Here is a 24,547-nt window from a genome sequence, read left to right as displayed (position 1 = left end):
ACTTAGGGAAGCTGTAACTAAGTGGATGATAAGAGGCTGTGTGGTCAGCAGATAAGAGGGGGAGAAAAAGCATGGTGTACGTAATGTTGAAGCATAGCGTATGTAATGTTTGCTGCCCTTGCTTAAAAATGTTTTCTTTACTTGTGATTACTTTGGTAGAAGCAGATTTGATGATCCCTTGGCTTTCCCCTAGGAATGATTTATTTTGGAAACACAGCTATGACTAGGAATAGTCTTTGGCTCATTTGTGCAACTAGGAGCCAGATGCAAGGAGAAAGTAGCAAAAACATTTGACCTGGGGACAGCTGAAGGGAGTTAATTTCCAAGAGTGAGGAGAACTGAAGAATAAGCTAACTTGATCATTCTGAGCCCCTCCCAACAGGTTGAGGTGTGATGGAAAGACAGGCTCCCAAGTGCAACAGACTGCGAGACATACTCGGTAGAGCATAGGTCCCAGCTAGGAAAGAAGTACAACTGGCAGTATAAACGCACACAGTTAAGACCAAAACCTGCTATTAGGCTTTATCCTGTAATTCCAAGTTTGAGTCCCCAAGTCTCCACTGGAGTGCTGCACAGCTTTTCAGTAGCTAACTTATGCAAACCCATAACCCCTAGGTCACCCCTAAGAAGAAGTATATTTCTTCCTTACTAGGCTTGCTTCACTAACAAGTTTGCTTGCCAGGATGACCTATTCAGATTAACTACCAGCAACTGTCTTGGCCAAGGGGCACACCTGGACACTTGTACATAGTTACAGTATGCAATCATACATCAGATCACTTTGCTTCTGAACATATTACCCAGAGGATGCTTAGAAAGCACTATGACAGTGCTCTCTAACATCCATCCTTTAAATCTTTGTAAGGGAACAGCACTGCTCACGTTATGAAAAACAACATGGTTGGCTTATGACGAAAGCAGGGAGCCTGATGAGACTTCTTACCCTTTACCTTACCACCACCTTAAGTACAGAAATTCCTAAGTCTCCCACTCTGCAGGAAACTTTAGGGAAAGATCTTGAGGATATCTGGTGAACTCCATTTCGGCACCGTAATCCCTTTTAGTAAATGTTATACTGAAGTGAAGACAGTTGGCTGTGGCAATTCCCAAAATGTTACCTCTACCCCCACATCACAGTTACTGCGGACAGCATCCTCCCCCATGTTATAATTATTACGGACTTTAAGAGTCAAACAATTACATCTCGCTAGATGGACAGTTTTCATAAAAAAAAAAAAAAAATACAGTTTTCATAAAAAAATATATATTTTTGCAAGTAATCATTGTGGTGCTTTTAGGTTTTTAACACTGTACAAGGAAAACGGTGAAGAGTTTTGGTCTTTACCTAGGAAGGCACTTCTTGCTTTGAGTCATTTCTTGCTTAAGTAGACATTTGTCACTTTTTTCATTTCTATATTTAATTTGTACAGTCTCGTGCACAGTTTTTGTTGTTCGTTTCCTCTAATTACTGTAGTTAATGCACTTGGTGTGTTTATTGCTGCATAGTTGCAGTCTTAGATTTTTGTATTTGCCTGTTTCTGTAATTGACATATGTTGGTTTCAAGTTATATAGTTATATCTGAAAAGGTTACGCATTTTCCACACCACCCCCTCCCTCACAGTCATCAAAAGAACTTTTAAAAAAAAAAACAGAAGAAAAGGTATTTATCATGCTGGCATCACTTCAGTGAATAATTGCAATGTGTTTAATTTAGAAGAGATGGAATGAAGTGCAATCTCTGACAAGTCAGTTATTAGATTACCCAGGGCAGAGTGAAAGAATCATGACAGTGTTTACCTAATTTAGTGACTGGCTCTGTACTGCAGGCACATTAGTGGCAGCATCTAGTCTCATTAGAGACAATGTACAATTGTGACTCCGTGGGTAATTTAAAAAGCAGTTTTAATTAGCAAATATATTAGACTAAAGGGGTAAAGCCTAGCCAGCTGAAGGCCCCTGGAGAGGAGTGGCATATGGGATTGAAATACAAAGACACCCTGCTGTATGTAGCCACAGTGTTGAGTACGACAGCAGAAATGGTGCGGCAGACTACAGATGTACCCCAACAAAAACATCCCTTTTTCCTTCTCATTTGTATGTTTTTTCCGTCGGTGCTCAGTTTTACTAGCTCTTAATTCCACTTGGTTTGCTCGTCCTTCTGCTTTGTATTTACTGCGTCAGTTTCAGCTGTGAAAGGCTGGTCAACAGGAAATAATCCAGGAAGCAAAAACTTGTTATCTTAGAGGGTCCAAAACCTAGAAGGCAAAGCATCATTCTGCTGTGATATGCTCTTTCTTCCATGAGAAGGGAGCTCTACTAAACCACACAATTGTACCTTATTGACATACTATGGTGGCTGAGTTAACATTTTTCTAATACTTCTTTTGTTTATCAAGGAGATGACACACTGAAAATGAATGACATCTCCAATTACGTATAAACTTCTAGTCTGTTAATCTACATCCAGGGTCTGTAAAGCAGTCAACTGTCTTACCATCATGAACAGAGATTAAAATTAGAACAATTCTTATCTTAGTGGAATTTAAGACAAACATTGAGTTAGTGTAGTCCACTGCTTGTGCTTTGCCAGGCATATTAGGAAACAAATAGATTTCACCACAAGGTATCAGAACAGGATTATGTTGATCAGAAACCGAGAAGGATAGTGCTTTCTGTATAAACTTGCCTATAAATGCTTTATTGGACCGTAGAAGAGAGTTGCAGTCATCCCAAGCCTTTTCAGACAGAATCTACAAACTGACAATCAGATGCAGTACTTAGAAACTGCACCAGTTAAATACTGAATAATTAACTAGCCTCACTACAGCCATATACACACACATCACATCACCCCATGGAGGTGACACTTTTCACCAGTGGTCTGATCGTCCCATCCTTGACCTGCCCTTGTCCCAAAAGTCTGAGATTCTAGCTTCACCCCCCCCCCCCCCTCAGATTCTGGTTATTCACATTTAAAATTGATGCCAATTGCTGGGATGCTATTCAGCAGTTCCAAGTCCGAATGGGATAAGGAGTTTATCCTAACATATTTAACCCTACCGCTGGCATCCTTCATGTGCACTCATGACCAAGAGGGCCTTTAATGCCTTCCCTTTACATGTGTACACCACACACTCTCTCCCACGAAGACTACCATTAATGGCTTAGTAGGACCATGTACAAGTCTCCATTCAATTGTAATGCATGCCAGCAAGCTGCACTCTTGCTCCTCCACTAGGTATCAGAACTGTAGTGGATTGGACTGATCACTCTCCAGTCCAGGACGGGCAAGTCAGCCTCCATTATAGGCACTTCGGGTACCCTGACATGCTAATTAATCTCAGGTAACCTGTGTTACTACCTCAGAAGTTAATGTGTGGAAGATATTTTTTTGTAATTCTGTATCGCAACTCAAGAAAGACACTTTGTTTTGTTAACTTGAGTAGTAAGAAGTAATTTAAACATTAAAAAAATACTGTACCAATAAAAGATTAGCATACCCTGGAGTTCTATATGTAGAACAGCTGTGGTGAAGAAAGATGCATGTTCTAAGTCTCTGTGAAAATGGCAAGTACCTACCTGCAGTAATAGCGGTGGTGGTGCTGCGGTAGCGTTATCGCCTCACAGTAAGATGTTGTCCTGTTTGATTCTCAGCTAGAGCGTCTTCTGTGTGGAGACATGCGTGAATGGGCATACCTTCGTTGAAGGTTGTGCGTCAGAGCTGGCAACTCGGCACATAAAAATCTACTGCCAATCATTAGCAGACCGGAGTTCCGCTGTGGCGACCCCTAACTGGGAAAAGCCGAAAGACACACACCTACCTGCAGTAATACATATTAACTACTGAAAGGAAATGCAAGATTAAACAGTACACAATTATCAAACTACTGCAGGAGGAAGTGAGACGCATAAAACCAAATAAATTCTCTCAGCAAAGGAAAACTATTCACGACACAGTCTTTTGAACATCAGGAGCCAATTAAAACCTGGATGGATTTCAATTAGAAAAAGTGATAGACCTGACACTTTTCCCCCCCTTGCTTTTGCAGTAAAGAAAGACATACAAATATATTATATTTATTTTGGAAGGGTTATAAACTAATGGCCGCTGCAGGGCTAGCAACCTGGCAGTGTAAACCTTGGATCTAGACGATTGTCCCTGTTGAAGCGACACTCCAAACCCATATGCAAAAATGGGAGGATTATAAACTAATGGAACTCTGGAGGGAGATTTGAGGAGATACTGCAAAAGAAAGCACAAAACCAAAGGCAGTAAACCCCCACCTTAGTCTAACACCGACATAGGCAGACAGCACAAACCACAACAAAAAAATTACTACAGCAGTGTCTTCCAACATTACTAAACTTATTAGTAGAAAATTACAAGAAAATCCTAGCCAAGCTAAAGTTTTCACTGTGTGATTCCTTAAAACCTGTTGTAAAAGAGGATAATGGGATACATGCAAATGACTAATAAACAGGAAAAAAGCACCAGCAAGCCGTAACCACCTTAAAACATTTAATGTGTTCCACAGCAAGCAAAGCACAACACAGCACATTTTCGTCTCCAACTTCATCAGAAAAATGCTGACAATTCAAACCCCTCCCCATTTATACCTTTGTACACTGCCAAAACTTAACCATGCGACATTTAATTCAATTTTAACCCTTTCCTAAACATACCTTAAAAACAAGCATAATAAAAACAACTTTCCTGTTTAAAACATTTTTAAATATCTAACAAACACACTTTCAAAACCTGTAGTAAACAAACGGATATAAAAAAAGAATGCATGTTAAAAATGAATAAATGAATGTACAAAAATCAATTAAAATCAATCTTGTTGAACAATATTTCAAACCACGTGCGTTTAATTCATAACTTCGCTGCTCTTAATTTTAAAACTGGCCCCTTAAGGACATCAGGTGTTTCAGCTTTATAGCAGTTATCAGCTGGATACGACAACCCTACATTTCTAAAGGTTAGCCAAATTGTCCAATTATGCTGTGCTGATGAAATCATAAGAAGACTTAAACATACATGTCCACAGCTAGTGGGGTTCAGCTTTATTGCACTGAATTTGTCCATTAACAGACTTAAAAAGAAAAAAAAAAAAAAAAAAAAAAAAAAGTCACGGGCAATCAGAACCGCCATATAGCTGAAACACCTGAGGTCCTTAAGAGGTCATTTGCATGTATCCAATTAACTTCTTTTTACAAGCGGTTTTAAGGAATCACACAAAGAAATTTGGCTTGGCTAGGATTATCTTGCAATATTTTACTAATTGGTTTGGCTGTTATGTCCTGTTCATTCTTTTATTTAACATTACTAAACTTGAAATCATCAGTGCAAATCATGGCCAGAGTAGCAAATGCAAAACACAGGAGGTTAGGCTAACAGTTAAACACAATATGGTTTGACTTTCTCTTTTTTTTTTGTTGAGAGACAGAGAGAGACAAACTTCACTGGGCAGACTCATAGTCTACAGGTACATGAAATGTACGTTAGCAGTATAGGAGAGCCGCAGAGAACAAAAGTATACCATCAGTCCATTAAATAACAGAAATTATTATAAAAAAAAGGAACCACACTAAAGTTTGAAACCAATATATACGCATTTGAGGAGATTATTAAATCAGGGAAACTCTCACTTAAAAATGAAATACATTAAAAAATTAGTAAAATGGGTATACAGTCAGAAAATTTTATTTTGTAAAGCTAACTTCAATTCTATTGTCACACACAATTAAAAACATACATACATTTAGGTATGCCTTAAGCAATTACACAATAAAATGCATTTACTCCAACCAGTACCTCCCAGTTCAAAAGTAGTTATTTTAATGATAGTAAATGATTTATAAACAAGACGACTGGAGATGAATCAGTGTCACAAAGTTTAATCGGCTCTAAGTACATCAGGATCAAAACTACACAGACTTCCTTTATGAGATAAAAAGAAACAGCAACATCCCAGAGAAGCAAGAGGAATACAGAAATTCAGTTCAAAGTGTTCATGCATTAGGATGCTAGAGAAACCAAAGCCTTTAGGAAAGGAAGCCAAACAAAATCACAGGCTACAGATGCGTAAAGAACATACAGCCATTCATGAAAAACAAACAAAACAGTATTAGATTAGAAAAACTATGCAAAAGCAAGACATGAAAAAATCAGCCGAAAGAAATATTAACAACTTCATATTACATACAAAGGCATAACCAAATAAAAAATGACAAAAGATCAAAACTAAAGCAGTTGTGGATGGATGCAAATATAGATTGCGTGTATGTATACACACACACACTATGCATTATATATGTTATACACACGATACATTTAAAGACAGATAACTGGAAAAACAGGTTATCTAGTCCATATTTAAGGCACACCAAGATACACGTGAGAAAACTAATGCAATTACTACTAAATAAGTGGCAGCAACGTGTCTCCCTCCAATCTTTCCACCCACAATCAGTTACAGATTTGTGACCACACTAAGGATTAATCATAAAATCATCCAGATGATATCCATTTTTAAAAGCAGACAATACATATTGGATTGTTTTTGTATGTTACTGCAACATTGCAGGTCCTTATCATAGGCACTGAAATTTGGTTAGGGGCAAAGCTTAAAGAAATGTATGTAAAAAATCAAATTCCATGGAAACTGTTAGCTCAAGACACTTTACCCTTTGGGCAAAAGTACTGGCGGTCCACACCTTGGTAGGTGCTACATTTTTCATAACACGTACTACCACATCCTCATTAACAGATGACACCTTTTCCCTATGATGAATTCCATTAATTAACTGCAACAATGAAAAATCATTAAAACATGGATTCCCCACCACAAGGTATTCAGCACTTTTACTTATACACATACAAAAATGTAGAGCAACTTTGAAAGCAAGTGGGCATTTTCTTTTTTCTGCAATAAAAATGTATCATCTGGCAATTGTAAGGAACAAAAGGACAGGTAACTGTTAAACACCAATACTATATTCTGTTAAGTAACACCCTTAAGGACAGACAGAAAAACAGAACAGACAAATGAAACTACTCAGCTATAATGTGAACAAAAGTAATACAGGAAGTTACTTACGCGAGCACAAACATGAAGAAAAAAAAACATTTAAATACAAATTGTGAAAAAGGTAGGAGGAATACAGTCAGGATATATGGCACTCAAATAACACAACTGCAAAAATGGTCAAAGTCTGACTTACATTTACCTTAAGACATGTTTTTTTAACTCTTGCCTGTTCTAAAGACCTAGACTCCCAGACTGTCACCCCTCTCCTACCACTGAAAAGTTAGCCTCCAGAGTGTTCCTCCTAAACAGAGAGGATTAACATGTTTTTAATATTGCCTCCCAAGTGTGTGCAGTCTCACCAGCTGGTACACAAATAGAATGGAGTGTGTGAAGACGCCATTCTGCAGGAGGATTTCACACTCTGCAACCCCCACGCCCCAAAATGGGGCAGACAAGTAAAGTTTTGATTTTTGTGATTCTGTATTACTGCCATTCAATTACTGAAAATGTACTTGTATATCAGCAGCAGACAAACAGCAGTACGTGCATAAATGCATATACTTCTGCTGGACCCTACAGAAGAACATACCAAAGAACATACACCAAGATTTAGCTTATTAAATTAATCTTTTAACACTGACCTACAAGTAAACGTACATCTCACCAAATTTAACATGGTCTTGCATAAAACAACAATGAAAGTTCAGATCTGACAGATTTGCATAAGATTTCCTTGAAACAGGCCTAGGCTTCCCCTTCATTTACAAAACACTGGCCTAAAATGTGAGAGTTCCTTCATTGTGAGGTACCTTCAGGGACAACTCCCGAGCTTTTGAGGTCTGCAAATAGTACATCTACCCTTTACAATGTTTAAATGGCAAAAAAAAGTTAAAATGTTAATTGCAAAATGAAAATGGAAGATGATACCAACAAGACCGGAAAAAACCTGACGCGGGTTACACATTTTCATCTGCTTCACATCACGCCACTAACAAACCATGGTCTAAAACTGTACAACACACACAAAAAAAATCACAAACAAATGAAATTACATCTTTCTACTGCTTTTACAAGAATTACAAAACTCAGCTCACTCAAGTAATTATTTATTGAGTTTCATTCAGCCGTAACTCATAGTACTGCATCTTGTTCAAGGTGAATGAAAAAAAAAAAAAACAGAACCAAGAGTGGCAAATTTCATGAGCTACAATGTCTCAGAGGACAAGAGCCACCTACATCTAGAAAAAAGGTCAAATTTCTTAATAATTGTACCAAATTATTCTTTCAAGTCAGTAGGATGAACCAACTTAAAGAAGCAACTTGGGAAACTTTGCATATGACTGTTGAAAGCAATACAGGTTTGGAACTTCGCTTTGACTGACAGATATATACAGTTAAAATACAATACTTCTTAATACAAGTCAGACGGAAGGAAAATGCACACAGTGGTCAAGTTTTTTTTTATTTAGAAAATGCTGTTCTTTCCCTTCAGTCTGAGTCTTACGGTGCAAAAATACAATAAAGCATTGTTTAATCATTCCTCCCCAACTGCACCTGGTTCTGCAATCTATCAGTACACCATTCTGACTTTTAGTACTGCATTAATTCCTTTCAGACTACCTCCATCATTTGGACTACGACAATAAGCTCTACAGAAGTGATCTGTTATTTACAGATGAGTATACATCACAAGTATGAATGATTGGAAATGTGACCCCCAGAGCCGTATCCAGCACTAGGCGACCTAGGTAGTTGCCTAGGGCCCGCTGGCTGGAGAGGCTGCCAGAACATTTACTTTTTAATTAAAAATAAATTTACATATATCTTCTTTAAGGGCGTTCATTCTTCTTTATGAACACCCTCTATGTTTGTTTCCACGTCCACACCTACTACCTGCTTCTTCTTCTATCCACAGAATAAGGCATGGCATGAGCAAACATTCAGTAAGGTAGGTGTGTGTGTGTATGTATATATATATATATATATATATATATATATATATATATATATATATATATATATATACATACACACACATATATATATATATATATATATATATATATATATATATATATATATATATATAAATAACCTAGTTAGGGATGGCAGGTTAGTTAAAATTTACTCATGCTCAGACCCTGTACCTTAGTTACAGGAGATAACAGCCTGAATCCTGTACACTAGACCACTTAAAAACTATTAACTTACATGCATTTTTAAGGAATTGTGAGCTTCAAGGGAAGAGAAGTTTACTACAGCTCAGGCTGCATCTGTTTTCAGCAGTGCAACTGTTTTGTTCAGCAAATAGTCACAAGTTTATTCTACACAATTTGAAAGCAATCTTAGCAGCTCGACAGGCAGTATATACTTGCTTTTGATACAGAAGGCTATGGGCTCTACTCCAACAGCATGTAGATGCATTGCTGACACTGCGCTGTACTTTAAGTGAGTGTGTGTGTGTGTGTGTGTGTGGGCGGGGGGAGGGTGCTGCACTCCTGAGTGTGTCTTCCTCCGGATGAGATGCCTAGTAACCATGAACCTGTTGTCAGTTTGCAATCCACTCTATTGCAATATTACCTACTTACCATTTGTTAATCTAACAAAAGCAAATTATTCTTAAAGGGCAGCAGGCACTGAAATTGTAGATGAAATACTGAAATACAAAGTTGTTTGCTATCAGCTATTAGTTACAGATCTCTTTAATGTGGAATTATTCAGATGACTTTTATTTCTGCAAAGACCGTGCTTATTGACAGATATTAGTGGACTGTAATGGTAGAAGACTGAGTGGCCTTTTATGGTTGAAATGTTCTGAACTGGACAGTTTTGTCATTACTGGTTCATACGTTTTGTTTCATTGCTTACTGGAAGAATGTTCAAAACTACAAATTTAAAATGCACACTAACAAGTGGTGCTGTACTTTGTAAGAAATATAACACAATTAGGAAGGTAAATCAAAAGAACACATGCATGTTTGCATGGTCCTAAACATGTGTGCAAGGGGCGTAGGACTTGAAAACCACCCAAAGGTAAACTTAAATCAGAGGTGGTTTTGTCTCCAGCATCCCTGTAACAATGGCATACTTATCCCTCTCCTGATCCCTTCTCCCAGTGGGAGAAACCAAAACCTACATTGCCAGTGGACCCACAATTTCCTCTCCGAGATGGGTGCACACGACCATTCAACTGTGATGAGACCTACTGCTGAAGTGGCTTGGTGGTATAGCATCCATCGCTGGGTCTGCCTTTTGAAGCACCACCCCTCCTTGCAGTGACAGACCCCCCTCCTCCCTTCCATTATGAGCATGCCCCTCCTCCACTGCTGCCAGTTCCAGTAAGCACCAAAACTGAATCAATCTTGGGTCATTTGGGCTGTAATTTTATCCCTCTACTCCACTGCAGCTGGACCCCAATTCTCACATTAACTTCAAAACAGCACTACCTCTATGAAAGTAAAATAAATGCTCTTCCCCTTTCTGCAGATAATGTGATCTCAGAATTAGAATATTATAAAAAGAGTATGAGGTGTGGGGATGCAGCTAAGCATGGCTGTCTTTACACATAGGTGACATATGTGGCCACCTAGGGCACCAAACAAACTTACTATTTTTACTTTGAAAAACAAGCAAACGAATAAATGAACATTCCCACAATGCCCCTGTTCAATGAAGCAGCAGCTGTGGTGCCCTGGGGGAGGGAGGTGCCATACACCTGACCACTCAACTTTATCAGCTTTCTGTTCCATTTCATCCAGGGTCTAGACAAAAATGTCAGGCGGATCATGGGAAGTATGAAGCAGAAAGCCTGTAAACTTGATACTGTAAAGTGATCTAATTAATACTCTGGGAAGAGAAGCAGTACAGTGGAGTAGACGTTTCATTTTTTTTTTAATGCTGGCTGGCAAACACATTTTATTTATATTATTTTATTTTACATTTGTTAACCGGGCTAGTCTAGCTGGATACATATCCGTTTTCAGTAGAGGCCCGAGGAGAAAAGCTCCAATACAAAAATGGTAAGTACATGTTTAAATTACAAGATTCAAAGTAGAGTTACAAAAAAAAAAGAATACAGATTACATATACAGGAATGAAAAAAAAATTTACATAGTTGTTATATAAGACAAAAGGACAAACAGGATGTTATACAAAAAGAACATTGATTTCCTTAAATTAATGAAATATCGACTGGAATCGGAAATCCTCCTCATTACAATTAGGAATGAGTGATTTTAGAGATCTGCATAAGGGATGAGGGCTAGGGGATGTGGGACTAGAAGTTATAGGATATGTAGTTAGTCAGGTTCTCGACAGGGACATATCCATTGTGTGAAGAGATATTCCTTAAGGTTGTATTTGAACTGATTGAGTGAGGTAGTAAGTCTAAGGTTGTTTGGCAGGGAGTTCCAGGGCTTGCCAATGGAATTGGCGTAGAGGGCATCCCCACCTGAGTTTTTAGCTTTAATGGTTAGGATCTGGATGCTGTTGGATGATCGGAGACTATTGAGGTTAGTGTATGGAGTCAGAATATGTATGAATATGTAGAGTATGGAGTTCACATATGAGCAGTGAACGAACAACTGGGTGTTGTATGTGAAAATGTGTTACTGCGGTCCTTATTTTGTTTTAGTTATATCACAGTAGGGCATTTGAGAGATACACGGCTAAGTAAGCTACAACTGCTGATGCTGGGGAATGCTTATGGGTGAGAATGACTGACCCTGCGGTTGTTTGTTCCTTATTCTAGATTTGCATGAATAATTAATAGCTGTGTGAACCACAATTAAATACTCGGGCTACTTTCTGGGCAAAAAAATAATCATAGTAGGATATTTTAGCTTATGTGGTGGTAGGCCTGGGAGGACTATTGTGCATTTGTATGAAACAAAGCTGAAATACCTCAGAATTGTGTACAAAATGGCTATAACTGCTGGATGGAAGGGGCTGTCTATAGGTAAAAGTAACGGACCACTTTTTTGTTTGCCCCATTTAGCAGTATTAATCTGGCTCTGAAGGACTAGTTCACACTTGTGTTTTGCTATAGCTGCTGTGTGCTTGTGTAAAGCAAACCTGAAATGCATTACTGTGGCAATTATTATAATTATTGTTTTTACAACAACCAGACATCAGATTTGTATACAAGCAACAAAATGGTTTTAACATCTAGGTATGGAGCCTGTCTTTGGATAAAAGTGACTTACCCCATTGCCTGATTAGCATTAAATGGTTACTGTCCTAGCATGATAACAACAGTGCCTCTCAATGCATTGTATTTGCTGAAAATAGGTGTAAAATTATCATTGATAATGGCTTATGTGTGTGTGTGTGTATATATATATATATATATATATGAGGAGGTTATAGTATGAGTTAATCTGCGGTGCTGATGTCCTGTAACACTCCCAAAAAAACACGCTGAAGTTGAAGTGGTGTTCCTTCGATTTAAATAAAGATAAGCTAGTAGTGTCTCTGTGCGTGTGTGTGTGCGTGTGTGTGTATATCTTGTGGCAGATCTGGCTTGTTAGGGGCAATGTGTTTATGTGTAACAATAGCATCACTTTTTATCTGTGCCTCATGATATTGGTTGGCACATACATAAATCTGAGCAGCAGAAATACAGTCATTACCTTTCAAAAATAAGGCAAAAATACATAACAGATAATATTGACCCTCAGAGCTTATGGGGTCCTCGCATCCCACAAATCCTAGGTTCTACAAATGAGTTTTGATAAATACTTATTTGGGACCTCTGGGCTGTGCCCCACCCAGTCTAAATATTGCCCTGCTCAGAGGTGTGCAAAGGTCACTATAGATTCTCTGGGGGTGTGGGGGGGGGGTCATCATATCTTTATTAACAATCAAATCTCATAGATGTGCACAGCAGGTCTGTACAGCTTGTCTAGGGGCAATATAATGTCCATGAGCAATGCGCTGGAATAAGTTACTTTGATGATCAGACAGACACATACAGGTGTGGAGATCTTTTTGGGCAGGGGCAAGGATGCATGCTGTAAATATACTTCTGACAGCAACAAGTACGTCATTGTGTTCTACTTGTGCTTTCATTTTTGTTCCAGTCCGATATCAGACGGGTACACAGAAGGTGTCTGACTTTTGGGTTCAGGGGTGCGGAAGCATGCTGTGTAGATGCAAGACTGCTGCAACATGAAATATATGACTGTACCATTTACTCCTACCACTTTATATATTTTACTTATCAGGAAAGTCTGTTGAAAATGGGTTCCCTGCAGAGAAAAGTTCCAAGAGTAGATAAGCAGATACAAAAGTTCATAAAGTATGTGAAAAAACAGACAAAAATATCTAGTACATCTAATTAGAAGAATTTTTGAGAGGCAGAGGGAAAACAACATTTGTTTGCTGTAACAGGCTGTATTATTAAAACAATGTGGTACACTATTTAACAAAAGGGTTGATCTTTTATTCTTCTTGACTGTAATCTACACAACTGTAGTTTAACAGTATAGTAGGGAAGGCTGTGGTAGGCGACGCTAATGTAAATATGCAGAAGAATACAAAACGGGTAACAGAGTGAGTGATAGCTACAGTGAGAAGAAAGGGCGAGTTTGGAAGTCAAAGAGGGATGTGGACATTTAGTTACAGATGAAGGAGTGAGAAGAAAGGGCGAGTTTGGAAGTCAAAGAGGGATGTGGACATTTAGTTACAGATGAAGGGATAGGGAATAAAAGGAAGAAGAAAGTCCTGACTGTAGTTCAGAGGTGGTTAAAAAGGGAAGGGATAGATGATGTTATAATATTAAGTGGGATATGAGCAGAAACAAATCCAGGCTTTGATTAAGAATTCTTTTAAAGTTATTTTAAATGAGAGAAAGTTGACGTTTGTTCTAATGTTTGAGGAAGGTTATTCCAGGATTTGGCAATAGAGTAAGAGAAGAGACTTTTTCCAGCAGATTTTTTGGGCTCTTGTACTACAAGAAATCATTTATCTTTGGATCTTAGAGATCTAGTGGGAAAGTAGCTTGGCAGAGCAGAAGTTAGAGAAGTGCAGGCAGTTGGCTTACAAATAATATTGTGGGCTGTTGAGAGTTGGATGAAGGTGAGGCAATGTGGTAACTACAACCATCTCTGCGACTAAAGTAAAGTGCAATAATGTAACAGGACACAGATACACATAAGGATGACTAACTTTTCTTTTTCGGGGTTAGGCAGACAGGCATTTTTTCTCAGGTATGACTTATGTATCCTTCCAAGCACATCTTGTCAAAACTGACTATTTTGTCGGATATGAACATTGAGGCTTTTCTTGAAAGAAAAAAAAAAAAAAGAATTTCTGTCCTTGCACAAGTTTTGTTTAGACCATCAATGGGTGAATTACTTGGGAAAAAGCTCTAAAAACTGACCTTAGAGCATCTAGATTCTCATGATTTATGAGGGCCTAGTGGTCCCCAGACTCTAGCTTAATATAATTATTTTCTCCACAATTATTACAGTGCAGTCTTGGACAGCAATGGTGTGATGAAAAAAAGATGCAGGAAAAAAAGCTAAAGAGTAAGACAAAGTTGGACAAAATAAGAAAAAGGCAACCTAGATGGTGCAAGAAGGACAGAATGGGTGGGGGTGCATGGGGGGGATGTCATGGAATCTTTCCCTAAGGCTCTTCTTCATTTAAAGCTACTCCTGCAGGGAAGTTTGTCTTTGCAAAAATATGACTACACTGTAATGGTTTCCTTGTAAATAATATTTTAACTGCTAACTCTGAGAATTCAGTATGGTAGTAAACACAGCTGTATTTTAAAAGGTCATCAATGCAACAAACAGAAAAACAAGGAAGTCATGAGATCCTGCGGTGTTTCAAGATTATACTAATATTCTGCATCCACTAGTGGTGTTTAGCAGCTTTTGACTGCAAAATCTAGAAATTTGGTATAGTCGCCCATGTGGCTACAGGTTCAACTGAACAAGATATCCTTAGGAAAAAAGAATGTATTGGAAAGGTGATTTAATAATGCAGGAATAGGAGCTAAGGTTATCTGACACAAGTTACACAGCAGTTATATGAAGTGAAGACAAGGACAGTGAATCATGGCGTAGCATGACGTCCTTATGTCTTTGCAGCACATTACGAGGGCTGCTGTTCATCATTTTGGAGATGGAAGGTTGAGAGCTACGCTGAAGTCTGCTGTGAGACTGTTTAAGGAACAGCATTTGGTATAGCTGGAAGATATAGAATGAGAAATCAGTCTACAGCTTGGACTGTCCAAGAAGAGGAAGGCATAGACAGAAAAAAAAAATCAAAGTAGACTGGATTTTTGAAAAAAAAATCTCTAGGATTGTGAAAGTATCCCAGCTGTCTTTGAATTTGGCAAAAAGAGTGGTGGCGCAATCCCATGAGATTTTGGTACGGCCAGTAACATGGTATAAATAAAGCAACAGGAACGACAGCAAATTTGACAAGACAGGCAAAATATCTATACGGAAGGATAGATTATACATGTTGATCATGACTCTTCTGAAAATACATTGATGCAAAAGTCTTGTTTTTTTGTAAGGAGGTAATGTAAACTAAGGGGCAAGTTAACCCTCTCAGTAACCTTGAAAATGTTCAACAAATGGTGATCAGCATTTACTCTGGATGAAATATAATGAGACAGCAGAAGTTTAGATGAGAAGAAAAAAAAAATCTCAGGTAAGTGTACTTTTGAAAATATTTCAAATAGTTACATTTACAGTGTGATCATGTTCTATACACCTGGAGATTTTCTATTGCTTTTCTAGTGGTTAGGATGTCTCATTAGTGTTATTCATATACAGTAAGTAGTAATAGAAACAATAAAACTGTGGTATATATGGCTTGGGAACATACAAATCACCCAATTTATACAAATTCCAAAGGATACAAATGTGTGCTAACCTAAATGGTGAGGTTACTCTTCTAACCATCATAAATTCTATTTTTGATATAAAAAATATACTTGTCTATGTGTGTGTGCGCGTGCGTATTTTACATACGTATATATATATATATATATATATACACACACACATACATACATACACATACATACATAATACACATACATACATACATACATACACACACACGCACACACACACATATACACATATATTTGAAAAGTTTGTTGCTCACTCTCTTACAAGTAATGGTCACATTTTTTTTAAATTTGAAAACTTTTACATTTGCGAATGCAAAGCTGTCATGATGTAACCTATAGACTAATTCATTTGTGTCTACTCATGTTATTTACAAGTTTATATTTATGGTCAGTAACGGACTGAATGTAAGAAGAGGAGAACAGTTTAGGTAGCATTTACAGTTTCAGCAAAAAATCTGTAAACTCAATAATAGGGGTTGCGGTCGTTTGACTTGACTAGTGATTAACAGTATGCATGATAGCCATTTGATTTCATGAGTACAAGCCCAGTTCTCTGTTCCTTTGTCAAGAAGCATGACTGATGAGTTTATATGAAAACAGCACAGACTGACAGAAGACAAGAAGTACAGTTGCATAAAATCTTACCATAATGGTAGACGTCCTTGCTTTCACCACTGCAGTATTCTTTACTAATGGGATTCCCTGCCGTGAAGTCCTCCGTCCGGCCAGTTTACAAAACATTTCCGTTGCTTTAAGATACGCTGAATGTCACCTGCTTACTCCTTGCATAAGACAGGGAATAAAGGTGACATTCAGGCGTACCATCCTCAGAACAGATTGCCCCAGTAGGAACAGCAGTCCAAGGAAAACCAAGGAGAATCTGCACAGCCTGGAAGGGAAAGAGACCAGAGAGATGGAGGGAGTGAATACTACAGCGGCGAAGGCAAGGACATTTAACGTTATGGTAATATTTTACACAACTGTACTATGTCCTTACATCCTCCACTGTATTCCTTACAAATGAGAGAGAGTGCAAAAGCTCAAGAAGAAACCTGGGAGGAGGAAGCAGCAGAGCCTCCAAGAAGCCATAAAGAATGGTAGCAGTAAAACCAGCTCTAGTCCTGAAGATACCATCCAACTGGTAATGTTTGGTAAAGGTATGCACAGACGTCCAGGTAGCAGCTTCGAGAATAGAATTAGCATCCAAGCCTTCAGAAAAAGCACCAGAAGAAGCCACAACTCTAGTGGAATGCGTCTTTGCAAAAGAAGGAAGGCTCTCGCCATGAAAAGTGCAACAAAAGGGAATAGCCTGTGTAATCCAAGTGGAAATAGTTTGCTTGGAAACTGCCAAACCTAAAGACCTAGGATGAAAAGAAACAAATAACTAGTCAGGCTTTCTGATAGCATTAGTTTTACCCAAATAAAATGTGAGCTGTCTGCACATATAAGGTATGCAGCACCCTCTCAATGTCAGATTGCAAAGACGGAAAAATGTAGGCAAATTAATAGAGCTGACTGACAATTTATTAACCACCTTGGGCATAAAAAAAGGTTTAGTATGCAAGGACACTCTGTCCTCATGAAATATCAAAAAAGGTGGACGAGTCATAAGGGCTTGCAACTCAGGCACCCGTCTTGCAGAAGTAAGAGCTAACAAAAAGAACAGTTTTCCAAGAACAATGTTGCAAGGAACTGCTTAGCTTCAAATCTAAAATCTAATGGGGGAGTTAAAGACAGACAAGCAGAAAGAGCTGAAAAGTGGGCCTTAATAGAAGAATTGGCCAAACCAGCATTAAGAAGGAACCAAAGGAACATCCACAGAAGGTGGGTCCAGGTCACAAGAAGGACACCAAATAGAAAACTTCTTCCATTTAGATAAGTAGGATTTCCTAGTAGTAGGTTTCCTGGCCTCCTGCAGGACCTGCAGCATGTCCTCAGAAAAAAAGTGTCTATGAGGAAACAAAACCCTGCCACCCACAGTGTCAGCTGAAGCATGGACTGGTGGGGGATGGATGAGAGACCCCTCACCCCTCGTCTTGTGTGAGGAGATCAACCCTGTGAGGTAACTTGTGAGGACTGCCCCTGGCGAGATGCAGAAGTAGAAGGAACCAGTGCTGTCAAGGCAGAAAGGGAGTCACCAACAAGATTTTTGGGAGCATCCCGTTGAATTCTGAACAGGACTCTCAGAATGAGAGGAAGGGGAGGGAATGCATAAAGAAACATCCCCTTCCAAGAAAATGAGAGGGCATCCATCTTCCATATCAGAGGATCTGGGACTCTGGCACAAAAGAGAGAAGAAGCTGTCTGTTCAGAGGGGAGGCAAATAGATTTACTTGAGGAGTACCCCACTGGTGAACAATGTCCAGAAACACATCCATGTGAAGCATACATTCATGGGATTCAGTGAAGGACCTGCTCAGATTATCTGACAACATTCCGATCTGAAGGAATGTAAACTGCCTGAAGAGTCACAGGCTACTGGACATCCAGATCCCATACCAGAAGTGCCAGCCAGCAAAAACGGTAGGATCTCGTACCCCCGTTTCTTGATATACCACATGACTGTGGTATTTTCCATGAATACCTTGAGAGGCCCTGCAGAGAAGGCCTGAAGAGCCAGCACAAGAGCCCTCATCTCTTTGATGTTGATGTGCTCCTCCCGCTGACGAGGCGGCCACACTCCCTGAACCTTCGGGGAACCAAACGTTACTCCCCATCCCACATTTGAAGCATCTGTGAATAGATTCTGAGAGGGAAGCGGAGGCTGAAACAGGAGCCTTGGATTCAGAGACAACTGTTGAATCCACCACAGAAGTTTGACCTTGAGACACGGAAGAAGAGGAACAGGAAAGTCTAGAGGATGTTCATGCTGAAGCCAAACAGACTTCAGAAACCACTGGAACTTCCTCATGTGGAGTCTGGCCAGAGGAAGCATTGGAATGGTGGAAGCCATGAACCCCAGAGCGCTTAGAAACTCCCTGGCTGAAATGGAGGCCAGTGGAAGAAGAGTTTGAAAGAAAGAAAGAAATGAGAGTTAATGCCTTTGGAGGAGGCAGGGACGCCAGCATTGGCACCGCTTGAAACCTGCAACCCAGAAAGACATGATCCTGAGAAGGAGTCAGGGAAGACTTGAAGTTTATTGTGAACCCCAGACTCTGAAGAAGAGAAATGGTAAAATGAAGATTTTGCAAAAGGACCTCTGGAGAAGACACCCGAATCAGCAGGTCATTCAGATAAGGAAAGATATGGATCCTTTGAAGCCTGCAAACGGAATCACAGGAGTGAGGCATTTGGTGAACATCCTTGGGGCAGTAGAAAGGTCAAAGGGCAAAGCACAAAACTGAAAATGCCAGGAAGCAACAGAGAAATGCCCATAAAAGGAGGACAGGAAATCCAGACCATGAAATACCCTTGATGAATGATTGACAAAACCCAAGAATCCTGGGTGAACCGGAGCCAAACAGGAAGAGAAACAGAAAGGCGAAGAGACAGACGAATGTCCCTGGGAATGGGTGGATAGTCAAACAGTGCCTGGTTTGTCAGGAAAGGAAGGCTTAAGAATCTCGGCAGTCTGAGTGGCTTTAACAGGAGGAGTCCGTTTACTACCCTTTTTACCTTTAGAAGGAGGGCAAGACTGCCTACGAACAAAGGCTGGCTTAGAAGGGTACTTCCACTGAAATTTAGGCACAGGAGAAAAAGACATGCTTAAGCATACGACTTACTAATCAGTATAAATATGGGTGACAGTTACTAAACAATTGTGACACTATGTCAATAGGGTGGCGACAATTACATTGGTAACTGGTTGCCCAACAAGAAATTGTCACTAGACAACGTACTGAGAACTGTATGCCTGTTAGCTATGGTACGGTGGAAGGATTACGTTAAAAGTGAAGGACATCAAGACTCAGAACCAAACCTGTTAAAAATGATCAGTGTTTACATTTGACTGATGTACATTCTGAAGTTGAATTGTATATATGTATGTAGGTACTCAGATATGTATATGTATGTACTGATGTGAACGTTAAAAGAAATGATGAGCTAGCACACATGTTAAATGATTATGTCCGATGTATTTCATGTACTCAAGAAATGTGCAATAACATCACAATAACTGTATGTATGGTAATTTCCTAGTATACTGTAAGATGTCTGTGTACAGTAAATTATCAACTGCTGAATCTTGTTGTAAGCTGGCAAACTGGGGTGTCAAAACATTGACTGATTGAAGGGTAGTTATTTTTTGCTTGAATTCTTCAATGAGTCATTTTAGAAATATATAGAAGTCTTAGCACTTCACAAATGCCAGAACTAGTTTACCCAAAAGTGAAGCAGTACCTGTACAAAGCAAATATCGCAATTAACAGCACATTCCCTATTTTCACCAACTATGGCTTTTTGTTTACGTTATGACAAAGGCGAAGTAAATACAATTTTCAAAACATATTTCAGCACCTTCACATCATAATTGCATATTTTCCATTTTAATGCTTGTGCCTCATTACTTACATTACCATGATGAGAAAGACAAGGCAAATAGAAGTGGCTTTCTACATAATATTTCACTGTCTTCTAATCACAATTTTACTATAAAACACATTTAACAGTCAGCACTACACTGCCATGGAAAGAAGTAAGGGGTTTTATATGGCTTCTTCTTGAAAGTTAAACATCAATAGTTTTGGTTTTTGTTTGTTTGTTTTATTTTTTGGGAGGGGGGGGGTCTCCAATTCTTTATTCTCTGGTACTATGGCACAATAATTATTTTACTTGACAAAACAGTTGTTAATGGACCAACAAACAGCTCTAGAAATAAAGTGGCTTATCAAAACAGTATGACATCCAATGATTACTCAGGCCTGGCAAACAGCACATGAGATTAAGGCTCTGAGCTGTTAACAAGTTGCTTCCTACAGTCAAGGGTACAGGAATTGAGTCCTTGATGACCACTTGCCTATTGTGTGACTCTTGAGCAAATTCCAAGGTCTCCCCCTGAAAAGAGAGATTTGTATTTTGCAGCCTCCTTAAAGAAAACAATAGCTACAAATATAGATTCAAAAATAAGCATCTGGACAGGTGTCTTTACAAATGCAATGTCCAAAAAAAAGGCAAAATCATAGCATGATCCTACATGTATAGCATCCTAGGACTACTGCAAGAACAGATGGCAACACAGCTAGGAACTAATTAACAAGAATATAGCTAGAGATCTGCTGGACCTGTTACCACACACCTTAAGTGTACTAACTGTGTATACACAATAAAAGATGCAGCAAGTGCGCCACCTTCTAAAAGGAATCTTAAACTAAATTATAATGGCTCTCACTTGCCACCAATCAATAACAGTTTTAGCATTTTTCCACCCAAACTTATAAACATAAACACTTATTCAACTAATGCATTAAAATAATGAACTAAATCTGGTTACAGACTATCCCACACAGATAGAACAACACTGTACAACACTCCCAATTGTCCCCAATTTTTAGGGACCCATATTTGGTTCAAAACTTTGCTCCATCCTTCCTAATTTTATTTTATTTTTTTTGAAGAGTAACACTGGATTATAGTCAGTAAATAATGATAATTATTAAAAGCCACTAGCTTATTGCATGTTTAACGGAAATCTTCTTTCATCAACTTTCGAAGTTAACAGCACCAGTATTAAAAAAAGTATCCCTAATGTGGGTCCATATTTCCAATGTTTTTGGCTTACACACTTAATTCTAAGTAAAGGACTGACAACGATACCTCTCAACAAACCAGGGACAAATCTCAATACAATCATGGGCAATCGGGGGCTCTTTTAAAATATTAGAACTACTAATTTGAGACACTGCCAGAATAAGAGAATTAATATACATTTTCTAAAGTAAAAGGAATCAATAAATAATGACAAAACTTTAAGAGTAGTAAAGTGCAATCCATCACCTTTTCTCCAAAAGTCACCAGCTTGGGGGGGGGGGGGGGGGGGGGGTTAAGGACTCTGCTAAAATCCGAGTCAAAGTCAGGGACTGTTGAGAGGTATGCCGAATAATGACACAAAAGTTCTTTTAGCATTATACCGGATTTTTTTTTCCTTTGACTGTACTTGATGGGTTTTTTAAAGTCACACAATCCTTGCTGCTCGTCTTGGCTAAACCATATACTCTAAAATGTTGATCAAGCAGGCTTACTCTGCAGATACTTCAACTTGATTTCTAGTGAGATACAGCACATTTACTAGTATATTTAAAAGTAGTGCGAGGTGCAACCTGCAACAGTTATAACTCCTATTAAGAAGCATCCAATGTTTAATAAATAAAACTGGCTTAAAAACTAGCCCTGTACAAACGCCATGCAAAATTACTAATAACTTCTGTATTTAGCATGAATTTCATTTTAATTTTCAAAACTAAGTCACAAACTTCAACAAAAAGACATTAACACACACCACAGGTGCAAATAGCACAAGTTATCAGATGTTTCTTGCATAATGCTGAATACTCCACAGAGATAAGTCACAACTTTGGCAGTACGCCCAGCCAAAGCTTTCTAACTCCTTTGTGTTAGCCAGTATGGATGACTGGGATAAATAGCAACAGACTCACCGAAACTTTGCCTTGCTGAATCCTTCACAGTTACACATAAAATAAGCGTCTTGACTTAAGTCTTTGCGAAAGCAATGTCTGTGGTCCAAGTTTAGTAGTTCTTTGTCAAAGCATCATTAGCTCCGTTACGAGCAAAGAAAACAAATCCCCAACTCTGTACTCATTCAAGGAAGGGTAATTAACACTAAAACATCTACTTCTACCAACCAGTTAGAGAAACCACTGCGCCGAGGGTGACACCTCTTTTCTATGAGTGATATCGATCTTGACCAATCTTGAGCAGCAGCGGCGATTCGTTTATGATATATATAGGTACTTTAAACCGACCTTTTGTTGGGGCTAGGAAAAAGCGTTCTTTGTACTTATGTGTTCGTGGACTACTACAACAGATTTGTATTAAAGAGCAGAGAACTAAAGCTTTTGCTGATGGTGGCGTGAATGTCCCACGTATTATTTTTAACTTTGTAAGACATTTATTTGATTTTGTTTCTGGTTCGCTACATTACTTTTAGGTATCTTTTGTGTGAACTTCAGTAGTCTAAAATAAACTGACTGTCTGGTATTCCTACCGGAAACTACTGCGTGTCAGAATGTTCCTGATACGTTCCACGTGTTTTCAGAGTGTTTAAAACAATCACTGGAATTGGTACCCTGGAATTTATTAAATACATGCTAAAATACTGTCAGCTGCACTCAGACAGACAGATCAAAACAAGCACTGAAAACACGGCACATCCGCCTATGGCAGGATATAATGATGAAAACAGTCCTAGAAAAAATATATTTCCAAAATGTGGAGCACAACCTCTCGGAAGGTGGAGCCGAGTAACATATCAAATGTGTACCGGTTAATGGCTAATGTTTCATACGCACAAAACGTTCTTTAGACAATTAACAAACGTCAATATTATCTACCATGGATATTCTTAAAAATGTGATACACCCCTCACTGTGGAACAGCATGGAGCAGAATTTTTAAAGATTAAAAATGAGAAACTTGTCTCATAATGCGATTCATCTATGAAAACATTATATAGTAATGCAGAGAGAAGTGCAATTATCATTTTGTTCTTGCAAGATTTATAAATATCGCAACACCTTAACCTTGTACAATGTCTTACAGATTGTGCACTTTACACTCCAGTTATTTTAGGAAACGTTGTATGATTTTTTCCTGTAAAATATAGTTGTAAGTTTTTTTTCTAACCAAAAATTAATGCTATGACCATATTAGTGAATATGATATCAATTATGAGTGGTACGTAATGTTTTACATAAGCAGTCTGGATGTATCCGTGGGATAGAATAATTCTAGAATAAGAACGCTGTTGAAAATGTTAGGTTTTAAGGTTAATTATATATAATAACAAGTTCTACCACTCGTGAATCTGTGGTGATAGTGAATTCGGCATGTGACATCTGCCAAGTAAAATAAAGGAAAGGACTTAAGATGAGGACGTGTAACCCTTACTTGTCAGAGGAAGCACCAGGGACTAGGGAGGCAGCAAAATCTTTATATACGTAGACGTCTGGTCTTAGATGAAATGGGAGCACTAACTATATGACTCCATAGCACAACCCCCCCCCCCCCCACTCACCTTTCCCCACTCCCCACATCAGCCTAAGTGCCTTCCCTCCCCTATTTTCCATCCTAGCCCCACCACCACCATCCCAATTACTTCTTTCTTGTTTTTAAAATTTCACTCTTTATATCACTACTAACGTTATCTAGAAACGACAGCACTCTCATTACTATGAAAAACTAATTGAATTAAGCAGGGGGGTAGCTAGGCCCCCAGAAGTCATATTGTTCTAGATGCCCCGAGGTGTATCTTAAAGCATATCCAATAACTGTCTGAGAAAACATTCTGTGAATAAGGAAAGAAATTAATTGTCACACTTTGTCTTCACTGTTCATCTTTTTTCTACAGCTTTTCAACAAATCATAAGTGACCAAACTGCACTGCAAAAACGGTGGAGGAAATAAACTAGTTAAGTAGGGGGAGCTGGCTAGGCTCTCAAAAGTTTTCTGGTTCTTGGTATT

The 24,547-nt window shown here is 38.7% G+C and overlaps 1 protein-coding gene across 4 annotated transcripts in view; it reads right to left on the bottom strand.

Annotated features, from left to right (window-relative positions):
- TIAM2 (TIAM Rac1 associated GEF 2) overlaps positions 1-22,702 on the bottom strand; it is a 2,099,243-nt gene extending 2,076,541 nt beyond the window's left edge. For all 4 annotated transcript variants that reach the window (XM_044063392.1, XM_044063388.1, XM_044063400.1 and 1 more), the window contains exon 1: positions 22,504-22,702. The gene's annotated coding sequence lies outside the window, so the exon portion shown is untranslated. The remainder of the gene's footprint in view (positions 1-22,503) is intronic.
- Positions 22,703-24,547: the final 1,845 nt, after the last annotated feature.

This window comes from Protopterus annectens, chromosome 1.part0 (assembly GCF_019279795.1).
Source record: "Protopterus annectens isolate FY-2018-M chromosome 1.part0, PAN1.0, whole genome shotgun sequence".
Lineage (NCBI taxonomy): Eukaryota > Metazoa > Chordata > Ceratodontiformes > Protopteridae > Protopterus > Protopterus annectens.
The sequence above is the reverse complement of the archived record's forward strand: the minus strand, read 5'-3'. Positions and strand labels throughout refer to the sequence as shown.